General features: G+C 36.5%; 1 long non-coding RNA gene across 1 annotated transcript in view; it reads right to left on the bottom strand.

The window, feature by feature from the left end:
* Positions 1-19,202, bottom strand: part of LOC116174160 — a 45,991-nt gene extending 26,789 nt beyond the window's left edge. Inside the window, exons 1-3 of the long non-coding RNA XR_004146049.1 lie at positions 18,932-19,202; positions 15,338-15,388; positions 9,410-9,589 (exon numbers count right to left, since the gene is read on the bottom strand). This is a non-coding gene — a long non-coding RNA (uncharacterized LOC116174160). The remainder of the gene's footprint in view (positions 1-9,409; positions 9,590-15,337; positions 15,389-18,931) is intronic.
* Positions 19,203-21,681: the final 2,479 nt, after the last annotated feature.

The raw sequence follows: 21,681 nt of genomic DNA, 5'->3' as shown, positions 1-21,681 counted from the left end.
AGGTAACGATACCACAAATATTTTAATACTTCATTCATATGTCAGTTTGGCATCATTGCGGTGAGGAACAAGGAAAGCGTTATCGAAGAATGACACAAATTAGTAAGAGAGGCATTGAGTTTATAAGACCCCATACATCTGGAGTTGCGAACACACTATCCTCGACACTATCGTATCATTTGCTACACACTACAGATGGAATTTGAGCTTTCCACACAAAAATTGAACTGCAGCTCTGATTCGGTAAAAACGTGAAGTTTGGCGTGTGGGCGATGGACACGCGTCTTTATATGTAGGTCACCACGTTTCTCAAAATCTCAATTACCAGTTAGAACACGAGGCGGTTTCTATGCAATTTTAACCGAGGCGTATATTTCTAGATATAGAAGTAGAAATTATATTTTCGTTTGTTCCACGAGACACATCCATCACGCTCATCTTTGAGATTTCACCGATCTGTTGATATTGTGCCAATCGACTGCGATTATTAGTGTACCGACATCCACAAGTTTGGGAGTTTGCTCCCACTACGCATGCTTGAGAAAGCAAAAAAAATATCCTAAAAAAATGAAACGTATGTCATATTAATTTCGATATTCCGATAGGTTGAACTTTCTTATCGATCGAAATATTGTGAAACGATTTTCACATTTTGCAGTAATATGGCACCAGCGCAGAAAAATGGCTCCATTGATTTTTTTAGTTTTTTTCGGATGTGCACGATTTTTTAACATTGCAAGTGCTTTAAAGACCAATTATACACGTGTTTCTTATAGTATTTTTGTTATTATACCTGCAATGCAATATAATTTAAAAATAAGGAAAATACAGAAATCATGTTGGCGTTATCCTCGAATATATGTCTAAGTGGACTGTTTATTCATATTCCCTGATTGCCATGGAAATGTCACTTGACGTCCCCTTACAAAAATCAACGTCTTTGTAAAAAAATGGTTTCGATTAAAAAAGATCATACACCGTCCATTCAATGACTTGTTGCACAAGCAGAAGAAAAGTTGGTAGGTGCAAAATCCAGATCCAGTAAAGCCTATTATGAAGAATATGAAGAAATGCATCGATAATGCTGGCATATATAAAGAAAATGTCCAAGGTATTTAAATCTTCAGTTCTGCATTCATTCTTCAAAACATCCAACAATGCTGCGATTAAGAAATGGAACAGATTTTGCCCTAAATGACACGCGTTTGTGAAAAATAACTACAAGTCAAAGAAATCTTTTGCATTTAGAAACCGACCTAAGGAGATTTTTATTTCAACTCCAGATGACAGTTTTATAAGTCATATTTGAAGTAACATTACTTACCAACCTTTACCAGCACGTGTGTTTTAAAGGCCCGATTTCCCACACACGGAGATTTTGATTCAGGTATAATAAAACATTAGTTTCATTCCTCGTGTTTTTGAAAATAAGTTTCAGATGAAAAATCAACGTCGTTAGAAAAAATAATGCACGTGTGCTTTCTGCTCTCCACTTAGTTGTATAGCACTCCCACAATAAGCGCCTGGTAAATAATTTTTGAAATTACATTAACAAGATCTCGTTTTGTTTATAGATATTACATAATGAATGACCCCCAATAGTAGAAACTAGCCAACTCATATGCACTTTTTGTTGCTATGTTTTTTTATCCTACTTCACAGAAATACACAAAATCTACAGCGTAACGGTTAGTGAATACTTATGTACCAATTTTGCAATAGTGTTTTTTATGCAACCTTGCAATAATCAGAACAGGCGTGTTTACTGTTTTTCTGCGTTGTGTATACCGTCTCGAGGTTAACACTTTTGTGGATGTTTAATTTACCGAATAATTTACTGATTGCCATAGACTTCTTCAATTGTGTACTTTCAGTTTATGTATGGCTTTTGAAATTTCAGTTTATTCATTTAGCTGCCGAAGCACAAAAATGCTACATTTTCGAATCGACCCGAATTCCATTTGCACCCAAAACTGTTTTAGAGTTGCAGATATATTTCAAAAAAAGTTCCGCAAATGAATCCTCAAAAATACTCGAAATTTGAATTTTCAAAAATTTGTTGCTGGCCGATTTGCTTATTCCTAATAAACGTGATAAATAGATTAGATTTTTGCGACCAAGACCTCTTGTTCAAAACGATAATTATTACACGCAACGCTCAAAATTCAGTACCTTGTATCAAAGCAGTGGGGTTTCCATTCTGTTTCTTGCTACATTAGTCACAAAATACCTACCAGTTGTCTACTCTATCCAGCTGCGGAATGAATGCCGTCACAACCGCTTTTGTTTCTAATGGCTAATCCTTTATGGCGCCTCGATGTCTATCGGAATGTCTAAAATATTCGATATACTATATAAGCAAACCGAATTGTATTAGAGTTGGTTGTAACATCAACGCCGAATTGATAATTATAATGTTACAAATTGTGCATAAGTAAGTTTTTGCAAGAATCTCGCTTAATTTTCAAAATATTATAGAAAAACACACAGGAAGGAAGAATATGTGCTTTTTCAAAATATAACATTTTTTTAAATTTCACTCATCTCGGAATTGCAAGAACGAGTGAAAATTTCTTTCTTAGGAATCATAACAAATAGAAGGCAAGCACTGCTTTGTCTAGTTCTTAGTTAGGGTCATAAAAGGCATTCTTTCCGGGAAATATGACGCGTTTGGTCAAGAACATTCTGGAATATTCGAGAGCGTTCGAGAACTTTCGTGAAAAACCGGCGTTTGCTATATCAGCAAATCGAATTGTGCCTCGTGTCGATGCGCTCGCGTTATATTATAAATTGTGAGTGATACTTAAATAATCATTACTGTTATAAATTAATCCAATTAAAGACTGTTATAAATTTATTGTTAGTTAATGGCAAATAAATAAATTACGTAATTAAATTTACATTAAACTATATTAAAGTGCTTAGGTAATTAGATTCATGAGTTTATTATTGAATTGTAATTACACATTTTATTTTATTATTTTTAAGTTTTCGATTGTTTTTTTCACCGCTTATCGGTATTGAAATGGAAATTTAATGTGTGCAAGAAAAATTGCTAATTGTCATTGTCCCGTTAATGACTTTGCGCTGTTGTGTAATAAATGTGATTACATGACATTATATGGACTCCGAGCTACGAGCATGCAATAAATAAAAAATTTTAGAGGGTATCTTAAGGGCTTTAAACAAAAAAAATTTGCGGAAGAAGCCCGAAATTTTCCACAATGTTAATAAGAATTTTAGAGTTCATTTCATCGAAATGTGGGGTTATGTTACTTGATATTATGATTATTTTTATGTTGGTAAGAGTGTGCGTTAAACGTTAAAAATATTAGAAAATGTTGATTGAAAACCATGCAGGTGTGTGTAATTGTATCATAATAATAAGTGTTTTTCTACATGTTTTACACATTCATGTGTAAATTATTTGCACGTGAGCAGCATTTAAGTATTCACCAATTCAAAACATGACACGACTACATTTTAACTCGTGTTGTTAACTCATAAGAACGAATGCTCGGTGCGAAAAAGGTAGCCCATGGAAGATGCGAGAGTGCCCCTTCCCCTCTCGGGTGTTTCAAGACTGTCAATACGGAAAAGGGGGCGCCTCGAAGAGGGTCAATGGAAGATGCGAGATGACCCTTTCCCTCTCGGATGTGCACGGCGCTCGATGCTCATCGGCGGTTCATACGAAAAAAGCGGTCGATACAAAAAAGGCGGCCCATGGAAGAAGCAAAAGGTACCCTTCCCCTCTCGGGTGTTCAAGCCGTTCGATACCGAAAAGGCGGTTGATGCGAAAAGGGCAGCACATGGGGAGGTGCCCCTTTTCCTCTCGAGTGTATAAGGTAATCGATACGGAAAAGGTAAAATGGAACCCTCTCATGTACACAGAAAGAAAGAAGTGACCCAGAAGCTCCTGCCCGTCCGTCTGTAACAAATATAGCAAACGAGCTGCTACCGCAGTTGAACTTTGGAGACTGTCAACACACTCACTTCGTTATCTTCATTGTCTTTTACGGGTTTTAGATGATTTCAAGTTGCCCTCAATTCGTCCACATTTACTATGCGTGTAAAACAAATTTAACAAACCAGTACTGGAATACTCTTCAAAATTCTCCATAATAAACTGTACGTATCTGAGAAAGTTCCTAGAACTGTAACTAGATCTGTGAGCTTATACTGTGAGATGTTCCATATCTGGGAATTTTGAAATGAACAGTTCCCGCTATAAATGTTATGCATTTCATTGAAGACGTTACGCCACTCGATATCCCTTGGCGGGAATATTAATAATTCAATTGCACAAGGACGAAGGCTTGCAATTGGTTACGCTTGCGAGGTTGCACGTAATTTTTTTTTCTTCGAGCGAGACACAGACACGTCGATAGCTTACACTGAGGGCGTCAGCATTAAACAAAATTAGGTGAATGTACCCTTAACTTTCCATTGTAATTAGCATAGGGTAATTGTTTTAAATTGTCGATTCATTAAGTGTTTGCTATTATACATTTGAGTTTGCAGGGAGGCAATGTTTTTAAATGAGGTCAATTCATAGGATTGTATTAGGGGTAGCTTTGTTTATTTGCTGTAGATAGCGCGTACGCGATCTTTAGTCATATGTAGATACTTACGTAGCAGATTATAGTTGATTACGTCTACAAAGCTACCAATTGTGGTGTTGGACTCGGTATTGGGGAATTTTCCTTTAGCTTACTTAATATTAATTCTTGTATTAATTACTCTGTTTTGACAGTATAGGGGATGATTTTGTATTTGTTAGCGGGAGGTTGAACATGACTCTAAAGAGTGATACAATTTAAGGTATCTTGAATATTTTCTGTACGGAGTGAGAGTGGAATTTTTCACATATTTTAACAAAGTGCAGAAAAGCGATTCCATTAGGATTTTTGTTATCGACTTGTGCGATGAGTCGGGGGTTTTGATTGTTTTATGTGGGGACGAATATATTTGCTGAATTACAATGGTATTTTGTCAGTATCTTATTTCTCATTCAATGCTTCCCACAAGAAGAGAGCCAACCAGAAAAATGTGAATGTCGTGCGAGATGTCGTGTTGAAAAATTGCCAAAGTTTCGCTGGCAAAAGGGTCACGCAGAATACCGTATCAGAAGATATGGTAATCAATGCTTTGACATTTTTTGAAAATCATCCAACGGCACCATTAATGATGCTTGAAAAACATTATTTTCGATCATAGTCGATCAATTTATATAGGATTTTGAAGAAGTGCCCAGAAAGCTTTTTGTACTTAACTTGCACGTAATTTAAAGCCTCAAGATTCTGCAAACCGGGTACAGTTCTGTGATCAAATGTAAAAAAGATGCAAACGTTTTGGCAAATACACACCGGTGCAAAAAGAGCGGCCAAGACTAGCGGCCAAAATTTCCGAACATACCCGAAGCGAAAATAGACCTTGCCACCCAATCTTTTGTGTTTTTATTCATTTTCCTTTAAATACTGAAACAATTCTATATCGGGCAACATTAATGAAAAATGGGATAAGCACGAGGATAAGCATAACCTCGGGCATAACAGTCATTATTGGGCAACGGAAAACCCTCGGGAAATCCCGTTTTTTGCTATGCGAAAATTTCGAGGAAAATTTCGATATCTCGAAATATTGAACACCGCTTGATGCTCTTGAAAATTGGCCTATTCAACAGCGAATGAAAGTATGGTACAAGATGGCGCTCCGGCCCACAATTATAACGTATTGGGAAGAAAGTTTGACATTTTGTTTGAGGATAGGTGGTTCGGCAATAATTATAGTCCACACTTTTTTTTGTAAGCACATTAAACAAGTACCTAGTCTACCAAGTTCCGATCACAATACACAGATACAAAACGTCAAAGTGCCATCTTAATTGTCAATTTTTGTTATAAAATGCAAATATCTCCAAAGCAATCACATATGGCCATATACAGGCTGATTCAAACTCGAGGGCCACCTTTGAGATCTCGTGAACTGTAAGAGATAGGTAGGTAGTTTAAATTTGGCAAATTTGTTGCGTATTTTGATGCTTAACAAAATGCAGTTTTGAAACTGAAAAAATTCAGACTACTTTCGGAGATATCCGGAAAAAACCGAAATTTTGCAAAATCGTCTTTATTTTTTACTGAAGTTATTTAAAAAGATAATTCGAAATAACTGCCACATTATTATGACTTTTGTCCCTCTACAAGATGCTACTTTTAAATTTTAATTTTGACGTTTCGTCTCCAGTCAACCATCATCAACTTTTTTTATGGAAGTAATTTTTATTTTTTGTGTCATTTGATAGAGAATTTTTTCTGATTTCAAAAATGTAAACATCACTATCTTTTAATATGAAATAACGCTATTCATTCGTAAGAAACTACGTATGTACACTACCCAAGACAAATTTTTCTAGGCAAAAAAACAACATATTTTAACAATATTAAAAAAACTATGATGTTTACATTTTTGATCTCGGAAAAAAATTCTCTATCAATTGACACAAAAAGTAAAAATTAGTTCCATAAAAAAAAACAAAGTTGATGATGGTCAACCGGAGACGAAACATCGGATTCAAAATTTAAAACTAGCACCTTGTAGGGGGAAAAAGTGGCCATATTAATGTGATATTTATTTCGAAATAACGTTTTAAATAACTTCAGTAAAAAATAGAAACTATTTTGCAAAATTTCGGTTTTTTCCGGATATCTCCGAAAGTAGTCGGAATTTTTTTAGTTTCAAAATTGCATTTTGTTAAGCAGCAAAATAAGCAACTTTGCCAAATTTGCACTACCTACCTATCTCTTACAGTTCCCGAGATCCCCATGGTGGCCCTCGAATTTGAATCAGCCTTGTAATTGGTTAATAAACTGACCTTCATTTTCGAAAAAGAATCTTAATGTGAAATAAAAAATGAGAGTTGCCATTTCATATAAGAAAATTGGTAAGTAGCTACATCCTGTACAACCGAAAGTGATAGACCACTGTCACTACTTTAAAAAAGTCGAGAAAAAAGTAGTTCTTCGTCGACAACTTTTCCACTTTCCCAGGCTAATTATCTCTTCAAAAGAAAGACCTTGCAATATACAGGGTGTCATATTTTAAAAAACGAACCTTTTTAACCTTGGCAATTGTGAAATTGTTCATTCAATTTTGGACACCGTGTGTGAAATAAGTAAATTGTCAATGTGGGTTTTTAAAGTATCCTTGTGCTTCTTCCTACTCTAGAGGCCCTTACCGCCATTAAAAGGTGCATTTTTGTCAATCAAAACATCTAAAAACAGTTGACGTTTTCCTCCAAAGATCACGATCGCGTGCATTTATTTCAAAACGCAGTGCAAACCGAAATATACAAGAAAAAGGATTAAATTTCCCCACAATAAACTCCGCAGAAACATAATATGTCTTAAACGAATTATAAGTAGGTATTATGGGCGTCAACACGGAAATGCTTATTGGCCATAAAGGGTTGTAGATACATATGCAGTCGCAGAGTTTTGTGTGAGCAAATTTGCATTTTTCCTATCTATTTCGGTTTTCACTGCGATTTAAAATCAACGCGCGAGATCGATATTTGCGTAAGAAAACAGCACAGAATTCCATTAGTGGAACTGTGACAGACAGAGTCAAAGGGTCCTGTATTTTTCAACCACGACATTGCTTCACAATTTAACCTCTGTGCTTCATTCTAAATAACCTGTATCCATTCGAGGTGCCATTATTGAAACTGGCAAGCAAAATGAAACTGTTCATTGAATGTTGTAAACATCAATATTCGTTTTTCGGAAAAGCATCGAAGAGCTAAGGGCCATAGTCGAGGGCACAGTGAATATGGAATTCTGTTTCTGTAATGAAATCAAAACTTGATACGCCATGGCTAACGCTAGGTATTCATACTTCATTTCTAACAGCGCGTCAGCAGTGGGCGTATAATTAAAAACACCGACATGGGAAGAATGAATGAATTTTAAAGAACAATAGATTAGTACAACACCTGAACCATGAAGAAGCTCATGGAGTCGCTCATGGATGTGTGAGAGCAATGAAATTTGGCGCGAAATAGTGCGATTTACTTAAATTACATCCAGAAGTATTTGAAATATCGCGACGAGAAGACGCTCCATTTCACTAGAAAATAGTTATCACTCGTAGAGATTGAATCTTCAATTTTAATTTACAACGCGCCCATTATTCTACAATTGACCGATTTATCTGTATTCCTGATAACGATTTTGAGCGTTCGCAATTGCCAAAATTGTTACCATGCCATTCTGGGAATCGGCACGATTTTAATCAATATCGAAATCTACAAGGGCAAACATTTTTGTTACCATTATTTATTATTATACTCATATACTGTATATAAGGCTTTCTATTTTCACAGAGCCTTGAACGTAGATCAGGGTCTGTTTTTCGAAAAAAAAAATTCGCGGTGAATTATTTCCGTGTTTCCCACCAAAAACAATCGGGAGCGTTTCTTTGTGCGGCGTTTTTCCCAAGAGTGTGTGGTTTGGGCAATCGGTGGATTTTCGAGGTAAACGTGGCGTTTTTGAAAAGTAGCTTACAATTACATAAGGAAAGAATCGGTCACGCTTGCGTTTAGGTACCTCTTTGTTGTTGTTCCTGTTTTTCGCCTCGCAGGATCGAGCCATCAGTAATGGGGATATACAGTATAAAAACACTTATGCACTAACGTTTCCGAAAAAGGCGAAACGTGCCGGATCTTACGCTACGAACTACGCGAGCTCAGCTTCCAAGAATGTAAATACAAACGCCACGAGCGACGTAGAGTAACTGAGTGAAACAAGTGTCGCGACGGACACAGCGCTCCTTACGGTTAACTTTGGCTCTACTACGAAACTACGATTCCGTCCATTTTCCCTCTCTATTTCACCACACGCGGTACCACAGCCCGTCCTTATCTGGTTAAAGGGAAAAGAAAGGAAACCTGTATGCGAGCACGTACGCAATTACGTAACGTACAATTTAAGAAAAATAAAAAGCGAAATCACCGCGATTTTTGCTAATTTCTCGACGGGGGCGATACGCGTTATCAAATCGCGACCTCCCCAAGCACCGGCAGAAAGTGCAGTAGCTCAGTGCAACGAGTACGCAACTGATAACAGAAGAGGAGGGCATTTCGAACCACTTCCACATTTTCGGGCGAAATTCCGATGCATGTAAATTTGACCTCGAAAACTGGCGACAAAGTTTCTACTACATTTAGCTGACAAAACAATTCTCGCAAGGTCATTTCATTTCAGTTGTACATCACAATTATCAACTCTGCCCTTGCAGCGCGGCAGTTTCATTTTATCGTCTCGAATTTGATTATTAACTTTCATTGTTTGCCAAAGGAATTTATTATGTGTGTGTGTTCCGGGAACGAGGAGGGCCGGAGGGGAAAACTCACCGAGTCGTAATCGCGCTCGGAGCTGATTTACCTGGGAAGGTTCGTGAGACGGTCGAGTAGTCCACGGCGACCGCGAGGTGAAGGTCGCGTGCACGTCAATGGGGTCCCGCTGTTGTTGCCCGGACAACCGCTAGGAGGTGCTAGGCTATTTTTGGCACAGGCAACAGCTCTACGCTCCCACTAATAAAATAAAAAGCAATTACTAGTAATTACGCTATCCTCTTTCGGATACATTCTTTTAGGTTATTCAACCTTTTAAATCGCGAAAAAATATCTAATTATAACGCTTACAATACGATAGCGGGGGGAAATTGTAATAAGCGTAACCATGGCATTGTTCCGAGATTTAATACGATGGCAAACATCGAGTGCCACTCAACTTGTTACAAAATCATCCTTTAAATAGCAGTTTTACGTTTTTACGACACGGGCAATGATAAAACGCAAATACAAATATTTTTCCTAAAAAAATACTGGCACTTGAGTGTTAAATTTGCGCGACCGAATTTTGCAGCCACCTTCATCCGTCTGTCCGAGGCCTTAACTACTCCTACAGTTTTCAAGATATTTAGGTAGTTTGTTCTTTTTGCATTCGGTAGCGTACCTATAGCTCTGGAACTTGCGCCAAGGAAAATCTTAGACGATTAAACTGCGCATGCGCAGACTGCGAAATGTCCACTTCGAGTTTATAATTTTGCGGTGTCTATCCGTCTGTCCGTCCGTCCGTTAGCACGATTTGGCGATAACGAATGTACCCACCGATTGCGATGAAATTTTGTAGGTGGATTCTTTATCAAATTTGTAAATCGGAGTTCGTGAATTGGCAATATAGCTATGGTGACCATATGTACTTTTTTTAGTAGGACAGTACTTTCTTTTGAAACGCTGTCCTATTGTCCTTTACGATTTATCAAGTACACATAAATGTACTCTTTTTCTTAATTACACAAAATTAAGTCATAGTTTTTGTCCAAACGAAATATAATTATGACTTCTTGCATGTCTTTGATGCTTTGGCGTATTGCTTAGTTGTAGGTATTTTGATCCATTGTTCAGCAACCTATCGATGAAATGGCAACTTCTGAAGTAAATTCATGGTTCCAAAAAGTACGACTGGTACCAAAATGATGATTAAAATGTTCAGGCAGGATCGTCGGAAGAAAATTAACTTTTAAAATTTATATATACATATAAAGACACATAATTTATGTACCTATGTTTGATAAAAAAAAACTTTGTTTTCTTACTGTTTGATTAGATTCGTAAAATTGTGACCAGAAAAATTTCCTAGAGTATTAGCTTTAGCAGTGCATTCCCTTATAAATTATAAATGTACTTTTTTCTTGTTGAAAAATTATGGTCACCCTAAATATAGCCCAAAAAATAAGGAAGGCCCTTTTGACATCTCTGTGAATTATGAGCCGAATTTCATGAAATTCAATATATGCATATAGCTTCAGCCTAACCAATCAACATTCACAGTGCCCTTTTCGCATCTCGACCATTTACAAGCCGGATTGCAAACTTTCTTATTTATGGAAGCATTTAAATGAAATTTGATACATACATAGGTTCTTGGAATAAAGGAAAATCTAACGCCAGTTTCAAAAATTTATTTTACGCATGCGCAGTGCCAACTTTTTTAATTAAAGAAGCATTTAAGTGAAATTTGATACATAGGCACTTGGAATAAAGGAAAATCAATCGCCAGTTTCAAAATTTGGTTTTGCGCATGCCCAGTGCCAACTTTTTTTATTTATGGAAGCATTTAAACGAAATCTGATACATAGGTGCTTGGAACAAAGGAAAATCTAACGCCCAGTTTCAAAATTTAGGTCTGCGCATGCGCAGTTCCAACTTTCTTATTTAGAAAAGCATTGAAATGAAATTCTTCTTATAAACTGAAATTGAAGTAGCACCGTTGAGTGAAGGATTAGAATTACTCAATGGTAGCACGTCAAAAATGCATTGCACATGTGCAACGCTATCTTTCATATTTGTAGCCGGATTTTTACGATTTTAACAGAAGTTGGGAAATGAATGCAAGTGGAAATGATGTAAATCGTTTACGATTACTTTTTAACAACCGTTGAGAGATTTTCAATTCAACATTTCGATTCGGAGATATTTTTATTAGGAATCCAACAATGTACGGCACACAAAAAAACAAAAGTTGTAATCTCTGGTGGTTTCAACAGGATGGTGCGCCCGCGCACAACTCCCTGATGGTGCAAGGATACATATCAAACAAACTCCCTGGAAAATGAAAAATTCCTCCGATAGGTATGTATTCTTGCGCGGATAGGGCCTTGTGTGTGGGTGCACCATCTTGTTGAAAACAACAGTCTTCAACTTTTGTTTTTTTTGTGTGCCATATATCTTTGTATCGGTAATCAAAATTGCTACTCAATACAGTGTGTATTTTTACGGGCCATATAAGAAAATAAAGTTGATGATGATTTCTTCGAAATGGAACGTTGTATTGAAAATCTCTCAACGGTATCTTGTAAAACTGGCAATGAAAAAGTGTTCTCCACTCTGTAAGAGTATTTATGGAGATATTTCTAGGACATTTTAAACAAAGATGCATTTAGTAAATGCAAACGTATCGCATATTGTAAACATCATATTAATGTGCGCATGCGCAGGATGCACAATATCAACTGTCTTAATTTATAGAAATATCTTTTTGAAATTTTAATCACAGATGCTTCTGTTAAAAGCAAGCATATCTGATATTGCATTAGATGTGCGCATGCGCAGTCAGTACATTTTAACCATAGATGCTTCTTTTATCTGTTCATCGAACAGATGCAGTTAAGCTCCTCCCAAAAAATTCCCGGCAAATTTAAATGAACATTTTTAATTGACCGAATTTTCAAAACCTGTAACACACGCAACTATTTGTTTCCAATTATTATTGCCGTATCTCAATTGACATCCTTAACGTCAAACCTGTCATTGCGTTTTGTATTTGTCTTACCTCAATTTGCCGTTAATTTCAACAAGACAACCAATTTGAAACTATGCCCTGCTGTGTGTTGAAAGGTCAATATTCAAAACATAACACTTTATAACTTAGTCATGCAATGTACAATGTGACATTGCGGTTTTTATAATTTTTGTGACTGTGAAACAGGTCTGCTATTACATGGACCAAAACTTATTGGGAGTGGCTTAACTGCATCTGTTGGGTGAACAGATTATAGTAAAGAAAGTTGAATAAATGGCTCCATCTATATTGTTGGAATTTGAACCACGCAATTTTAGCCATGCTTTTGGGTTATCGTCGTCCTCATTCGTTGGTGAGCTGTAACAGTAACAACTGAGTTACTGAGGCGATAGTGAAAACGCATGGAATTTTAATTGCCACCATCCATATTTTATTAATCTTTCGCAAGTGAATTCATTTAATTGGAGGATTCCGCTGTATTGGACGGGTTCTCCTTTAACTCCGATATTGAGAGGATATAATTGTGTTTTGCTTCTTCTTCTTAAGTACGCCATTTGAATTGTATGTATTTGAAGTGTATATTTCTTTAGGATCATCAAGGATCAGTTCAAGATTTAAGTGTTCGCTCAAAATCTAGTTTTAATTGACCAGCTTAAGTGCGGAGACATTTTTCGTCGACGTACGAGTTTGGAGTTGATAAACTAGGATTAAGCTCGCCATTTATCAAATATTTTAAATCAATTTTAAGAAGTGAATGAGCTAAAATAGGGTTTCCATGTAAAAAATTATCGCTCGCGTCATATATAACAAACAAAAGACGATCCTTAAGTGACAATTACAGTAAAATACGTCTTATTTAAGATAAAAATTCACGTGATCGAGGATTGTTTTCAAAACCGTTTACTCAAATATTTATTGTGATAATTCGAGACTTCACACTCGCAATGTATAAAATCACTCTGCGATAAATTACAGGTGGCCGACCTGACTGCGACTTTTTTTCTGTGGTATTTGAGCAGATAAGGAAAAAACACTTTCGAACTGAATTTTTGAGCTTTATAAGACATCCTTGAGAGATTTTTTATGTTTTTATATAACCCGTAAAAAAAGTAAACCTGTATTGAGTAGCATTTTTATATACAGTTGGAAACTATTCGTTTCAGCAGGATGGTGCACCCGTACACAACGTCCGAATCGTGCCAGAATACCGATCGGACATATTTTTCATTTTCCAGGAAATTTGCCCGATAGGTGTTCTTGCAAGATTAGGGCGTTGTGCGCCGGTGCACCATCCTGCTGAAACCAATGAAAATACAATACAGCATGCGTAAAGAAAAATGTGAGAGGAATTTAAAAAATCTTAAAAAGTCGAAACATTAAACAAAACATTTTCAATTGTTAACTCAGTTTTAAAGGTTTTTTTACCTTACGTGCATAATTTTGACTAATTAGTTGGCCAAAAAAAGTTTTTCGATCTTGTTATAAAAATACTTAGTGGCAACGTCCAATACCATTTTTGAAAATCGTGTAGTTCAGTGGTTATAAAAAATTAAAATAACTAATTTTATAGCATAGGTACAACGTCAAGAGTAGGTTTATAACATTCGTGGCAGGCGTAATATATTACGCAAGATACGAGCGAAAAAGGAAATTATGGATAAACCGGGACGCCTGCTTTCAACAATACCGCCGAGATAAGGCCAACGTACAACTTCGATAACACTTTATAGTTACAAAGATTCGTTTGACCCGAATGAATCATCGCCTGGTTGTCGTCACAATGTGGAAAGATTAAGTCGCCGTTTCTAGCGTATTTTACAAAAATTGTACTATTTTTTGAACTCATCCACCCATAGGGACATTGGGTACTTTCAATTGTCTCAGAAGAACAATAAAAAGGTGTGAGTGATGACACCCCTCCCCCCAAAATTTGAATGCCTCTAGATTTTCCAAAGACAAAATGTTATTCTACCCCCATCAAACCTCTAAGCCCCACCTACTCCAACTAAGAGAATTTAAATACCAAACCTCTACTTGAATATTTGATTTGGTAATTATTGATACACTCTGTACAGTAATTATTATATTTTGTATCATTGGATATTTTTATAAACTTTTTCATGATAAGGGTTAAGTATTTATTTTTATTTGGCGTAGATGGGACCTAGGGGGGTTGATGAGCGTAAGTTCTTTCATGGCATTTTAATTCCCCCTTTCTAGCCTAGAAACGGTTTTAAAAATTTTTCTGGAATCATCTTTGTTTCTTAGATATAGCTTATTGTATTTACTCCGTTAGAAATTTTATTTACATCTGTGATTCTCAACTACCTACTTCTGCAACAGGTTCAATGACGTATTGTAGCGAATTTTCGAGAACGTTATCCAGGTCTATAAAGTCATCGACAATAACGAATACAAGCGGATGTGACTCATATGATATTCCGACGTGATAGGTTTTTTTTAAACGCTTTGTTTTTGGTATATAAACAAATTAAATTGTGTTTAGTCTCAGTCTTCACATCGATGTCGAAGTGATAAATAGTAAAATCCGCCCTAGTAGATAAGTGATAAATCATAATTATCAGTCTTTAAGGAACGTTTTATTTAGTTCATCGTTAATAGTGTAAGTACCTGTGAACATTAATTCGGTAATGTGTTTTACCACACAAACTAGAATCTGAAACAATTATCTTTACGTTTCTCACGCAAAAGTCTGAAAAAATTGAAGATAACGCGCATCGTCGAACGATCGTTAATTAATATTCGTTGAACCATTTGTCATCATACCAGAACTAGATTAAACAAATTTGTTGTTAGTATACCGTTTAGCAAGATGATTTGCCATAATTGACAATAAAAATTAATAAACAATGCACACCGAAGCAATTTATTTATAAAGGGTCTAGTTTATGAAAGAAATAATCTAATTAACATAGCGTTGCGATAGTAATAAATCATTTGTAAAAAATAATTACCTTCACGGTAGCTCTCTTACGACCGGTGCGGTGCCCGGAACGTACCTGAAACTAAAACGAAAGATTTACTGCATCAGATTTGCAACAGATTTAATACGATTTAATAAAAATTCTGTGCATTCTTCCATTCTATTATTTTGTCCAGCAACAAGTTTTTCAATTTTTGTAAAATGGTACTGAATACATTCAGTTCTACAGCCTGTAACTATGGGTGCAGGCAACGTGATCTCTGTTTAGTATTCTAGATTCCAAATTTTGTAGAAAGTGTTCGTTGAGAGCTAAGTTTTTGTTTTCAAAACTCAAAAAATTCCTGTTTCCTGTTTACCGTTTTTCGTATCTCTACACGTACCTACACTAATTTCGTTAGAATGAAGGTCAAACAGTAAACAACTGACAATTAATGTTACACTGTATCAGGAATCTCGTCGGATAATTCGTGACAAAATGGTTCCCATCAACAGGCAGGAAGCGCATTAGAAAAAAAATGCTAAATGCTTACTGCAGATTTGCGATGTGTCTCAGAAATATGAAATACATGATATAGGTAATTCTATATATTTTTATAAAATATGGCAAATCTTTCACCTATAACTTTTTGATATTTCATTTTTCATCACATAGCAGTTCTTGATTATTTTCATTACAGGTAGATACATTATCTTTTTTGTGAGATATTTTGAAAAAGTCATAAATGCGTTATTCTGGTAAGACGGCAGTGGCACTAAGGTTCAAGATTTGTTTTTAAAATTTTCTTTCAGACTGTGTAGAGGATGTCCCTCGGAACTCCTTTACCATAAAAGATGCCGAAAAAAGTCTTAGAGCAAAATTGTACACAATTTCCGCCGGCATGTTTCTAAAATCTCCAGTGGCGTATCAAACTTGCATTTTTTAAATGGAACACCCCATATTTTATTACTGATTGGAGAATACTTGAAAAGTACATATTTTTTTATGTAACATGTTATACCCCTAACTTTAACGATTTCTCTGTTATAACCTTTTTTCGTCAAAATTTGACAGTTTTTCGAAATTTTTTTTGAGAGAAACTAAATCGCGCAGGCGGCTAATTTTTGGATTGAAACACAGGTACAGCCCTCTTCCAAAATTACATATTTTTTTAGGTACTTTATCGGGAATGTAAAATTTTTGAATGACCTTCGCTAAATGTCATATTTTTTAAAAATTTCAAATGGCACCCCCCCTAAACAAATTATACCTCTGGGTATCCAAAACTACAAATTGTCCACCGATATAAACAAAACGCCAATTTGTAAAAAAAGGTTCTTTTCCGAACCCAAGTGTGCCATGATAAAACAAAAGATGTTCAATTCTCACAAATAACTGTAAAATATCGGCAGTTTGTTTTTTAATCAACGTTGCAAACTCAAGTAGGAATGGTTGATATAGTGTTTATTCTTGGAGACTGTTACCGGAATTGTTTGTTGACGTCACAAGAGTACGCTGGGAGATATCCTGGTAAAACACAGCGTTGGGGCTATATCAAATTTTCTAATCCGCCACATAAAAGGCGAAGTTAAAGTAAAAAGGAGAGAGACGAGTAGCAATCGTTTGAGAGTGCACGGCGTCCACGCAAAAAAATGCGATCTTGAAAGCTAGTTTAGCGTAAAGAAGTATAAGTGAAAGGGGAGGGAGTAGCGATCACGTTAGGGTACAGATGGTTCGCTAGAAATTTTTACCTAAGTGATTGCTTCTTGCTGCGAATTAAGTGTAAGAGCGTTCTAAAAAAAGTTAATCGCGACCGCCCAGTTCCAAGTAGGTACCAGGAATCTTATTTATTGCACTAATAAAAGACTACAATTTTCAAGCGCGCTGATACATACTAGAACAATGAAGAACGAGGTCTCTAAATAAAATTCGGCCACCGACGAAGAAACAAAATAAATCAAGTTCACTGCAATAAGTGCATTGTTTAATTCGCATTTGAAATACGTAACACCCTACTCGAGTCATTGCAATTGTTTCGTGCTAGCGGCATATGAGTGCTTTTCTATCGTAAACCTGAGCGACGACAAATTAATTTCGTTTTACAATTTACTTTTACATGTACAGTACGTGATGCAAGTTGCATCGTAGCTGATGAACTTTTATTTCGGAAATAATTTACCCGTTATCAACAAGGGCGCACCTGAGAAAGCTGAGGCCAGATCTTTTTAACCTGGGCGCAGCGTGTTTACAATATTTCGGTTCGGACGATTGTTAATTCCTCTAACTTCATATACCACAAAATGTGAACTTCCACCTTGGGTAATCTTGAGTCAAGCCTACCAGAAGCTCGCGGAAGATTAGCTTCAAGATGACGACCTCAAACAATTGTTTAAAGACGTTGTCAAGTTACCTACCCCTGTTTTTCGGAATCATGGAATTATGTGCGACAAGCAGATGAAACCCTACGTTCCCCAACAGTTTCCGGTTGTTGATATTCAATAAATTCCTCAACATGTCCCACCCGAGCAGAAGGAAAGAGTCCAAGTTCTGCCAACGTTTCGTGTGGCCTACAGGCCAGCGATCCAAGGTGCATTGCCAAATTGTGTCACCTCCAAGACAGTTTCAGCTAGAATCGAGACGTTCAACCACATCCAATTTGCCCCTTGTCATCACCAAGTTCGGGATTTACGTATGCGGTCACGCTACTCGATCCGAGGTTTTTCCTAGAGGACATCTATTAGTGTGTAAAGTGTAAAGTGGAACGTCGTCATCGGACGCTAAAAGCAGGCAATAAAATGCCATCGCACGGAACGCTACCTACTACGTACAACTCGAGCAGATGATTCTGATTACTCTCCTGATGCACTCGTTTATGCAACTGCATTATGCTTTCCTTCTGAATTTTTCTCCCATATGCCCTTTGCGGATTTCGAATCGCCCCATTCAAGACTGCACGGACATTTGAAAGTGTTTGTCCACCCCTAGCTCGGCATATGCTCTCATGTTTTTGAGCGCAAGGAAGGTATGAAGAGGTCGCTGCAACATTCGTAGGAAGGTCCCTTCCAAATAGTCGAATTAAATGGAAGCACGGACATAATATCCATCGACCGCCTCATACCAGCGTTTATGACAAACGGCACCATAAACGTACCTGCGCTGCGATACCATGACCGTAGCATCATTCAAATCCGGCATCATCCAGAACAGCTCAGCTAGAAACGAGATCAGAGAAAGAGAAGTTCCTGACAAAGTTCAACGAGTTTACTACCACGACGCTGGAGGGAGAGTTGTGAAACCTTTTTTGTGAAAGGTGGCGGAAATTGTTTATTGTTGTCTTAAGGGAGCGATCTAAAAGGATTTTTAGTTTAGCTGCAGGGGGCTGCTAGTCAAGAGTGCAAGCGCAAATTTGTTTTTTAACGAGCACTTACGTCTTTTAGGTGGCCCTTCTCAAAATAATGAATTAAATTCAGCCACATTGGTCTAGTGACTAGGGTATCCGGTTTGCAACCCGGGCGGCTCGGGTTCGATTCTTTGGTAGGAAAATCTTTTTTTTTTCACAAAAATGCGTACCCAATTCAGGGAAGTTGGACATTAGATTATTTGTAGGTTTAAAATTGTGTTCTAAATTTTTTTTTAAAGCAAACTTACACAAAATGCGCATGCTCACCAGGAAGCTGTGTTTTTTTATGCCGTTACTAGTCGTTCGACAGTTTTCGGCATTTTGGCTGCTAACTTGGTACGTTTGTGAATACCCCATTTCCACACTCCCGTTCTCTAATTCTAATATAACATACTCATGCTGGGATCTCAAACCTTCAGACGGACGGACTAAATTCCCACAAGTATAAGCTGCATTTTTCATGAAAAATACGCATAAAATTGAAAACTGAAAGTCAAATGTCCCGTAACCATTGCGTATTAATACAACACGAATGCCGCCAAAGACTATTTTCTCTAAACGATCACATTTGCCATAAAGCCTCGTGAATAATAATTAGCAGCATAATGTAACGTAATTATTTACGATCGTAACAATAATTACTGTTGTAGGTACCTGGTTCGCATTATTACATTGTTTACATTCTGTTTCACGGTATGATTACCCGGTGAGTAATCACGAATTTGCATTGTACAACTACGGCCGGTTTAGGCTAATAAATAACGAAAATGAGGGAGAGTAATTAGGGTTATTGTAATTTCGGAGTGACGTACAAAAGCAGACAATTATACTTGCGGTCGGACAGTGGACCATTTTCCAGCCATCAGAACAGTGCGTCATCACTTTAAATGTGTACATAATAACACGCCTACAAGCTCTAATTAATTTCGAGCTAATCACTTTTCACTTATTCAGTTTTCCGGGTAAAATGCGTGGACGATTACGCCATTTACATTCTGCTCCAATTGCATTGATTTTGTAATGTGTGTACACATTTTTTTCTAGATTCTATTAACAAACTGCCAACGCGTTGCACGCGTATCAGATTTATCATGTCATCCGTATAAATATTTTCACTGTTGCATAAGAAAATTTCGCGGTAAGATCTGAAGGATTTCGATTATAGTTAATTCGTTGTTATTAATAGTAAACACGTTTCCAATGTTCTAATTTTCTGTAGTCAAAACAGAGAGAGATACTGAAATAGATTTGAATACCACTGCATCGCAAAGTAGCGTCAATTCTAGCTAGACGGTGCTTTCGCGAGGTGAACTTGCATATTTCGTCTATGGCACTTTCCAAATCATTCAAATTTTTGGCTAACACTTTCGGGCAACAGGCGGTGTATTAGCAACAAAAATTACGAAATAATTTCAATAGTTCAAAAAATAAATCTACGAGATGTGGGTAGATCGGTTGAAGCGAAAATAGTCACCCCAGTTAGTGAAAAATCGCTATTGGCTGCACTTTGACGTCTGTCCGTCCGTCCTTCTGTCCGTCACACGTACTCCTTCTAAACCACTGAACCGATTTGAAAGAACTTGGTCCAAGCATTCCGTGCATACCCATATTTTTTGGTTTTGCGCATGCGCAGTGTCTAAAATTTGGTGTAACGCATGTGCGATGCTAACTTTTTTATTTATGAAGATATTTAAATGAAACTTTATATGTAACTAAGTAAAATTAACGACGTTTCCAAAATGTGGTTCTGCGCGTGCGCAATGCCAACTTTGTTATTTATGAAGGCATTTAAATGAAATTTTTACATAATGATGAAATTATCGGACTTTTTCTAACGAAAAATCGTATGGAAAGTGGTACTATTTTTCACGATTTTTACTATGCGTTTCCATGGAGTTTAGTCCTGTCTATGAACAATAGCATCCAGAAGTTTTGAGTGACAGTAAATCGCAAATGTCAATCAAATTATTCAATTGTGCGGTTATTATGGATCACTATGCAAAAAAATTTCGTGTACAACACGTGTTGAAAGTGTTTTTTTTCCATGGATTTGCTTGATTAACTCGGGCTTCGCCCTCATTAATCAAACTGCAAATTCGTGAAAAAAAAGTATCACTTTCGAAACTAGTTGTACAAATAACTATTTATACATAGGCATTTGGCATAAATACAAATCTAAACACCAGTTGCAAAATTTGGTTTTGCGCATGCGCAATGCCAACTTCTTTATTTACTGAAGCATTTAAATGAAATTTTATACATTCGCACTTAATCTAACACCAGTTTTAAAATTTGGTTTTGCGCATGCGTAAAGGCAACTTTCTTATTTATGAAAGCAGTTAAACGAAATATCATATGTAGGCACCTTGAATGAAACTAAAACTAATACCGGTTTCAAAATTATTGTTAACGCATGCTGTATGTTTTATTTATGAAGGTATTCAACGAAATTTGTAGACAATGCGCAATGCTATTTACGAAAGCATTTATAAAAAGTTCCATGTGTAGACACTTCAATAAAAGTAAAACTAATGCCCATTTCAAAATTTTTATGCATTTGTATACGCTCCACTGTTTTTCAATAAACTGTATAGACTTCGACCGATAGGCGGCTCATTTGAAAGAGAATGGGGTAAGGATCTCGTGCCTACGTATTTTTTCCTGGTCCTAGCATTAATATCATTAGGAGGAAAATACGCTCTCGTCATTTATGTTTGCATAATGACTTTTTAAACTTGTACTTTCTTTCAGAGAGAGGCTCTACGTTCTTGTTAGCACAGGGACCATACAGGATGACATTCAACAAATTATTTTGTCAAGTTGTAGTGGCTATAGTAAACTGGCCTTAATTATACTACTGAAACACATCGATGTATATTTAGATTTGTAATCAATAATTATATTAAATCTGCATACTTTACTATCCTTGTCTATTTTGTTTACTTTACCACGAGCATGTATTTTACTCCTATACGTTTTTTTTGTTATTATTCCTATT

Source organism: Photinus pyralis, unplaced genomic scaffold (genome assembly GCF_008802855.1).
Source record: "Photinus pyralis isolate 1611_PpyrPB1 unplaced genomic scaffold, Ppyr1.3 Ppyr1.4_LG6, whole genome shotgun sequence".
NCBI classification, from domain to species: Eukaryota; Metazoa; Arthropoda; class Insecta; order Coleoptera; family Lampyridae; genus Photinus; species Photinus pyralis.
Note: the sequence above shows the minus strand (reverse complement) of the source record. Positions and strands in the feature narration are given on the sequence as shown.